Source organism: Mus caroli, chromosome 17 (genome assembly GCF_900094665.2).
Source record: "Mus caroli chromosome 17, CAROLI_EIJ_v1.1, whole genome shotgun sequence".
Taxonomy (NCBI): Eukaryota; Metazoa; Chordata; class Mammalia; order Rodentia; family Muridae; genus Mus; species Mus caroli.
The window spans coordinates 34,913,523-34,922,679 of record NC_034586.1 but is presented as its reverse complement, the minus strand read 5'-3'; positions in this window follow the sequence as shown (position 1 = coordinate 34,922,679).

Below are 9,157 nucleotides of genomic sequence, written 5' to 3'. Positions count from 1 at the left end.
TCTTCTTCTTCTTCTTCTTCTTCTTCTTCTTCTTCTTCTTCTTCTTCTTCTTCTTCTTCTTCTTCTTCCTTCTTTCTTCTTCCTTCTTCTTTTTTTTTTGTTTTTTGAGACAGAATTTCTCTGTGTAACCCTGGCTATCCAAGGAACTCACTCTGTAGACCATGCTGGGCTCGAACTCAGAAATCTGCCTGCCTCTGCCGCCCTAGTCCTGGAATTAAAGGCGTGTGCCACCACTGCCTGGCTGAACATTTTTTAAGTGGTTCTCAGCCATTCGAGATTCCTCTGTTGAGAATTGTCTGTTTAGCATTTTTTTAAAGATCGATTTATTTATTTATTTATTTATCTATTTATTCTATATAAATACACTGTAACTGTCTTCAGACACACTAGAAGAGGGCATCAGATCTCATTATCGATGGTTGTGAGCCACCATGTGGTTGCTGGAATTTGAACTCTGGACATCTGGAAGAGCCGTCAGTGCTCTTAACTGCTGAGCCATCTCTCCAGCCCCATCTGTTTAGCTTTATACACAATTTTTTTCAATTCTTCCTTTTCTTTTCTTTTCTCTTCTTTTCTTTTCTTTTCTTTTCTTTTCTTTTCTTTTCTTTTCCTTTCCTTTCCTTTCTTTTCTTTTCTTTTCTTTTCTTTTTTATTGGATATTTTATTTATTTACATTTCAAATGTTATCTCCTTTTCCAATCTCCCCCCCCCAAAAAAAAAAAACTCTCTATCCCATCCATCCTGCTTCTATGAGGATGTGCCCTCACCCACTCCAGCCTCCCTGCCTTCACATTCCCCTACACTGGGGCATTGAGCCTTCATGGAACCAACGGCCTCTTCTCTCTTTGATGCCTGACAAGGCAATCCTTTGCTACATATATGGCTAAAGCCATGGGTACTCCCATGTGTACTCCTTGGTTAGTAGTTTAGACCCTGGGAGCTCTGGTTTGTTGATACTATTGTTCTTCCTGTGGGATTGCAAACCATTTCAGCTCCTTCAGTCCTTTCTCTAACTCCTCCATTGGGGACCCTGTGATCAGTTCAATGGTTGGCTGTGAGCATCTGGCTCTGTATAAGTCAGGCTCTGGCAGAGCCTCTTAAGGGACAGCTATATCAGGCTCCTGTCAGCATGCACTTCTTGGCATCCACAATAGTGTCTGTGTTTGGTGACTGTATATGGGATGGATCCCCAGGTGGGGCAGTCTCTAGATGGCCTTTCCTTCGGTCTCTGCTCCACATTTTGTCTCCGTATTTCCTCCTGTGACTACTTTGTTACTCCTTCTAAACAGGATCAGAGCACTCACACTTTGGTCTTCCTTCTTCTTGAGCTTCATGTGGTTTGTGAATTGTATCTTGAGTATTTGGAGCATTTGGGCTAATATCCACTTAAGAGTGAGTGCATACCACCTGTGTTCTTTTGTGATTATGTTACCTCACTCAGGATGATATTTTCTAGTTCTACCCACTTGCCTAAGAATTTCATGAATATGTCATTTTTAATAGCTGAGTAGTACTCCACTGTGTAAATGTACCACATTTTCTGTATCCATTCCTCTGTTGAAGGACATCTGGGTTCTTTCCACCTTCTGGCTATTATAAATAAAGGTGCTATGAACATAGTGGAGCATGTGTCCTTGTTATATGTTGGAGCATCTTTTGGGCATATGCCTAGGAGTTATACCCAATTTTTAAAAATTGGGTTATTTGGGCCATTGGTGTCTAACTTCTTGAGTTCTTTTATATTTTGGATATGAACCCTCTGTTGGATATATAGGTGTTGAAGATCTTTGACTAGTCTGTGAACTGCTGTTTTGTTCTATTGATAGTGTCCTTTGCCTTACAGAATCTTTTCAATTTCATGAGTTCTCATTTACCAGCTGTTGATTTTAGTGCCTTATCCATTATTTTTCTGTTCAGGAAATTGTGGCCTGTACCTATTGATAACTTATATCCTCACCAGTAAAATTATTCAATTTAAACAATATTAGATTACATAAAGGAAGGTTTATTGGGAAGCTGCTCTCAGAGGAGTTCACTGGCCCCAAATCTTTCAGTTCTCTGTTGTGCATTGTCCTGATGCTGTTTATATTCTGATATTTATCTCCTTCCTCAAAGGAGTTTGCCCCTGACTAGCACTCCATCATATACTCAGATGATCTCATATGAATCTTCTGCCCAATTTAACTGGTCAATAAAGGCTAGAGCCTGTGATTGGGGACTGGAGTGGAAGGTTGAGATTGAAGGATTGAGAGTGGGATCAGGTAGAAAGGCAGAAGAGGATAAGTGGTGAATGAGAGAGAACTGAAAAAGAGAAGGAGGAAGCCATGATGGACCAGAACCATGTGGCCAGGAGAAACTACATATAGCAAGGCATCTTATAGGTGGAGAATAAGTTAGTATAATGTTAGATCTGCCCAATATATGTTTGTAGATTATAATTACTGTTGTGCTTTATAAAAAGATAAGGAGAGAAGGAATATGTTTGCTGGATCTGTAACCAGGTGTGGGAGAAGAGGGTGCCGGCGGGGGGCGGCATACTGAAGCATCCCTTTGCCCTGAGGGAGCAGCCATACAATGGTATAGTATAGAATAGAGTTTATTCAGGTCATGGGGAGTGGAGTAGAGACAGAAAGTCAGAGGGGGGAGGAGGGGAGGGGAGAGGAGAGGAGAGGAGAGGAGAGGAGAGGAGAGGAGAGGAGGCTGGCCATGAGCATGTGGAAAGAGAGAGGTGAGGGGAAAGGGGAAAGAGGGGGAGAGGATAAGGGACAAGAGGGCAGAGCAGGAGCAAAAAGGCAAAAGAGAGAGGAGGGGGTGAGCATCACCTTTTATAGTGAGTCAACCATACCTGGCTGTTACCAGGTAACTGTGAGGTGGAGTCTAGACAAAATGTTAACAATTGTACTAACTGGTTTGTGTTTTTTATAAAGGCTTTTTGGAGTTGGAAATTCCAGCAACAGTTTTCCACAATAGTATTTCTCAATCAATTTTTCTGTTAATAGAGCGATCCCCTTGTGGGGGCTCTCAACAGTCCTCACTAGTCCAGTAGATCCAGCTGTTTCTTCCTCAATCGTATCTCTTGTATTTTCTATGGACATCTATGTCCTTAGTGACCCAGGCCCAGTGTTCCTTTTCCTTGAGGTCTTCAGTGGTCTTGCCCACTAAAACTTCAGGTCTCTTAAAAGTATTTCTCACTTCAAATATTTCCTGATACAAGTTAGCCATCATAAGCTGGCTAAAATTTCCAAGAGAACAAGTAAACTTTCAGCCTCCACATCCAGAATCCCTTGTCCCATTATGCCTGGTTTGATGTTTTGAATGGCCCAAAATGTTTGTGCTTATAGACATCAAAGCCATTTCCCTATCTACTACTGGCCTCAATCCCTTTCCCAGAGATTTCTTTCTGTTTCTATTTTATGGAATAGTTTGAGTATTCTTTGAAAATCTGGTAGAATTCTGTGCTCAAAAAATCTTGCCTTGGGATTTTTTGTTTGTTTGTTTTGGTTGGGAAACTTTTAATGACTGTATTTCTTTAGGAGTTATAGAGCTATTTACATAGTTCATCTTTTCTTTATTTAAGTGTGGTAAGTGTTATCTATTTACAAAATTAGCCATTTTGTTTAGAGTTTCTAATTTTGTTAAGAACAGAATTCGAATGTCCACTATTATGTCTCCCTTTTCATTTCTGATGTGGGTATTGTCTGTCTGCCTTTTATGTTATTTTTCTTTTATGTTATTTTTATGTTATGTTATGTTTGCCTATCTTGTTGATTTTCTCAAAGGACCAGCTCTTGTTTTTGTTGATCTTTGTATTGTTCTCTTTGTTTCTGGTTGATTAATTTCAGCCTGAGTTTGATTATTTTCTGCTGTCTATTCCACTAGTGTATGTTTGTTTCTTTTTATTCTGGAGCTTTCAGGTGTGCTTTTATGTTATTAGTGTGTGATCTCTCTAGTTTCTATATGAAAACACTTCATGCTATGAACTTTCCTCTTAGCACTGCTTTCCTTGTGTCCTATAATTTTTGATATGCTGTGCCTTCATTTTCATCGACTTCTATAATGTCTTTCATTTATCTCTTCTTTGACCCAGTGGTTATTGAGTAGAGAGCTTTTGAGTTTCCATGAGTTTATAGATATTACGTGGTTCTGTTGTTATTGAAGTCCAGTGTGTTTCTTGCATGCATCAGAATGATGGATCCTATATTTACATCCATTATGTAAATCTGTATTCTTTTATTGTTGAGTGGAGTCCATTGATGTTTAAATGTATTAATAAGCGATGATTTTTAGATCATACTATTTTAATGTTGGTGATAGGGTTTTTTGTTTGTTTATTTTGTTTTGAGTGTGTATGAGCTCTCTTCTTTAGGTTTTTCTGTGTACTTATTAATTTCTAATGGGATGCAGAGATGGTCCAATATCTGAAAATCTATCAATATAATCCACCATAAATGAAACTGAAAGAAAAAAATCACATGATCATCTCATTAGATGCTGAAAATGTCTGCAAAATATTCCAACACTCCTTCATGTTAAAAGTGTGAGAAAAATCAGGGAGACCAGGCACATACATAAGCATAATCAAAGCAATATACAGCAATCCAGTACCCAACATTAAGCTAAGTGGAGAGAAACTTAAAGCAATTACATTAAAATCAGGGACAACACAAGGCTGCCCACTCTCCCTATTCAGTATAGTATTGAAACTCTATCCAAGGTAAAGGTATGGTTTAAATTTGTTTTTGACATTGAGTATTACCAAGGGCTATGAAGTAGGAATGACACTGCTTTAGAACTCCTGGAATATGGCCCACTCATTAGCACAGCCATGTTGCACCTTGGTGGGGCATGAGCCCAAGGACCTGTGTACTGAAAATTTCGTGCTGTTATAGAGTTTTGTTCTGTTTTTGCTCTCATATCTCTTTTAATCTAAGACGTGTATGAAAATTCTCAGGGGACTTTCAACCCTTCAGTGGGCAGCATCATTGGCACTTTCAATAGTAATGGCTAATCTCTTTGAGGAGTTGCTGCTGGAGCAGATTAATGCTTCAATCATTCCCCGAGGAAAGAAATTAGAGATGTAGAATTGTGAGAAATGACAACTGCCCTTACAAAGCATTTGGAAAAATAAAATTGTTAGTGAAGCCAGTTACGATGTTTTTACTACTGGCTCTGATATATTAAGAAATCTAAGGGAAAAATTTGAAGTTTATAAAGGCAGGGAGGTTTTTTATTAGATATTTTCTTCATTTACATTTCAAATGCTATCCCCTTTCCTACTTTCCTCTCTGAAAATCCCCTATACCCTCCCTCACCCTGCTCTCCAACCTACTCACTCCTGCTTCCGGGACCTAGCATTCCCCTATACTGGGGCATAGAATCTTAGCAAGACCAAGGGCCTCTCTTCCCATTGATGGCCTACTAGGCCATCCTCTACTACATATGCACCTAGAGACATGAGCTCTGGGGGTACTGGTTAGTTCATATTGTTCTTCCACCTATAGGGCTGCAGACCCCTTCAGCTCCTTGGGTACTTTCTCTAGCTTCTTCATTGGGGACCCTGTGGTCCATCCAATAGATGTCTGTGAGCATCCACTTCTGTATTTGCCAGGCACTGGCATAGTCTCACAGGAGACAGCTATATCAGGGTCCTGTCAACAAAATCTTGTTGGCATATGCAATTATGTCTGGGTTTGGTGGTTGTTCATGGGATGGATCCCCGAGTGGGGCAGTCTCTGGATGGTAAGGCATGAACATTTTAAGGTCAGAGATGATGAACGATAGCAACACTGGCTGATGTGGCTATCACTGAAGCTGGACTGATGATGATTGATTTCTTATACCTATGTTTGTCCTTAGCTTCCTGATATGATTTAATAAAAATTCCTGATAGTAGATAGCCATTCTGAGGATATAAAATAGATATGACTGATTTTATATAAAAATTTAGATTTGTGTATTTTAAAGATTCTTATCAGTTACTTTTCAAGATAAATAATAATTAATTCTTTCTTTTTAAATGCAAATTGGTGCCTGAAATTAAGGGAAACTGGTTGAGAAAAATATTTTGCTTACTCACTCATTGCTAATGTATCACATGTTGCTTGGGAGTAATTTGTTTTCCTTACCTGTACTATGTAATATTTTTTTTATAAAGTGTTGAGGAACATACTGTTTCTTCATAGTCATGCACTAAACGTAATCACATTGTAACATTACACTGCTTGAAAGATTATACTAGAATATATAAGCTATGGGAGAAACAATAAAGTTGTTAGAATTTTGCTCCATACTTTAAAACTGTATATATGTATGCATACAAATGAGGCTTAAGGTAATTTTTTGGTTTTTTTGGGTATTTTTTGATCTTCAAGTGTGTCAGGATATCCAGGGATTGCTGTAGAAAGAAAGTTGGGTGCTTATGATGCTAAAGTGCTCTGTCTTTTGTTGATTATGTTCTCATGCTAACCTTTAGCCATCTGGTTGTCTCTGGTATTGCCTGATGTGATAGTCCCTGGTAGTAGCAGGCCTCTGAGACTGCAGGTATAGCTGGTAATCCCTAATGGTAGCAAGCTTTATGTGGCTGCAGGCCTCCAGGGGAACACATAGAGCTAGTTGTTCTGGTTGTCTTGGCTGTCAGCAGGCTTCCAGGGAGGTAACCTGAGCTGTTACCGAGGGGTTATACTTCACTGTGTAAATGTATTTCCCCCCCCTCTTTTTTTTTATCCATTCTTCATGTGGGAGAAATCTCTCGTTTTCAGTTTCTGTCTAGTGTGATTAAAGCTCCTATGAATATAGTTGAGCAAGTGTACTTGTAGTCTAATGGAGTACATTTTGGTTGTATGCCTAAGAGTGATATAGCTGGGCCTTGAAGAACAATTCTTAGTTTTCTGAGGAAGCACATTGATTTCCATAGTTTCTAGGAATTCCATAGTTCCATTAGTTTGCCATCCCAGCAGCAGTAGAGAAGTATCCCCCCTTTTCCACATCCTTGCCAGCATGATCTGTCACTTGTATTATTGACATGAGCCACTGTAACAAAAATAAGGTGTAAAAGGATAAACAGGATGAGAAAGAAATTAGGAAAACAACACCCTTCACAATAGTCACAAAAATATAAAATACCTTGGTGTGACTCTAACTAAGGAAGTGAAAGATGTGTATGACAAGAACTTCAAGTCTCTGAAGAAAGAAATTGAAGAAGATCTCAGAAGATGGAAAGATCTCCCATGCTCATGGATTGACAGGATTAATATAGCAAAAATGGTTATCCTGCCAAAAGCAATCTACAGGTTCAATGCAATCCCCATCAAAATTCCAACTCAATTCTTCATTGAGTTAGAAAGGGCAATTTGCAAATTCATCTGGAATAACAGAAAACCTAGGATAGCAAAAACTCTTCTCAACAATAAAGAACCTCTGGTGGAATCACCATGCCTGACATTAACCTGTACTACAGAGCAATTGTGATAAAAACTGCATGATACTGGTACAGCGACAGACAGGTAGATCAACGGAATAGAATTGAAGACCCAGAAATGAACCCACACACTTATGGTTACTTGATCTTTCCCAAGAGAGTTAAAACCATCCAGTGGAAAAAGGACAGCATTTTCAACAAATGGTGCTGGCACACCTGGCAGTTATCATGTAGAAGACTGAGAATTATCCATTCTTATCTCCTTGTACAAAGCTCAAGTCTAAGTAGATCAAAGTACTCAACATAAAACCAGAGACACTGAAATATATAGAGGAGAAAGTGGGGAAAAGGCTCGAAGATATGGGCACAGGGGAAAAATTCCTAAACAGAAGAGCAATGACCTGTGCTGTAAGAACAAGAATCGACAAATGGGACTTCATAAAATTGCAAAGATTCTGTAGGGTAAAAGGTACTGTCAATAAGATAAAAAGGTCACCAACAGATTGGGAAAGAATTTTTACCAATCCCAAATCTGATAGGGGACTAATATCCAATATATTTGAAGACCTAAAGAAGCAGAACTCCAGAAATTCAAATAACCCCATTAAAAATGGGGTACAGAGCTAAACAAAGAATTCTCAACTGAGGAATACTGAAGGGTTGAGAAGCATTGAAAAAAATGTTCAATATCCTTAATCATCAGAGAAATGCAAATCAAAACAACCCTGAGATTCCAACTCACACCAGTCAGAATGGCTAGGATCAAAAATTCATGTGACAGCAGATGCTGGCGAGGATGTGGAGAAAGAGAAACACTTCTCCATTGCTGGTGGGATTGAAAACTAATACAACCACTCTGGAAATCGGTCTGGTGGTTCCTCAGAAAACTGGACAGGCAGATCCAGCAATACCTCTCCTGGGCATATACCCAGAAGATGTTCCAACTGGTAATAAGGACACATGCTCCACTATGTTCATAGCAGCCCTATTTATAATAGCCAGAAGCTGGAAAGAACCCAAATGACCCTCAACAGAGGAATGGTTACAGAAAATGTGATATATTTACACAATGCAGTACTAGTCAGCTATTAAAAACAATGAATTTATAAAATTCTTGGGCAAATGGATGTATCTGGAGGATATCATCCTGAGTGAGGTAACCCAATCACAAAAGACGTCACTTGATATGCACTCACTAATAAGTGGATATTAGTCCAGAAACCTAGAATAGTCAAGATACAATTTCCAAAATACGAGAAAATGAAGAAGAAGGAAGAGCAACACATGGATACTTCATTCCTCCCTAGAATAAGGAATAATCTATCCATGGAAAGAGTTGCAGAGACAAAGTTTGGAGCTAAGATGAAAGGATGGGCCATCCAGAGACTACCCCACCCAGGGATCCATCCCATAATCAGCCACCAAACCCAGACACTATTGCATATGCTAGCAAGATTTTGCAAAAAGGACCCTGATATAGCTGGCTCCTGTGAGGCTTTGCCAGTACCTGGCAAATACAGAAGTGGATGTTCACAGTCATCTATACAATGGAACACCGGGTCCCCATGGGAGGAGCTAGAGAAAGTACCCAAGGAGCTGAAGGGGTCTGCAACCCTATAGGTGGAAGAACAATATGAACTAACCAGTACCCCCAGAGCTCATGTCTCTAGCTGCATATGTAGCAGAAGATGGCCTAGTAGGCCATCATTGGGAAGAGAGGTCCCTTGGTCTTACAAACTT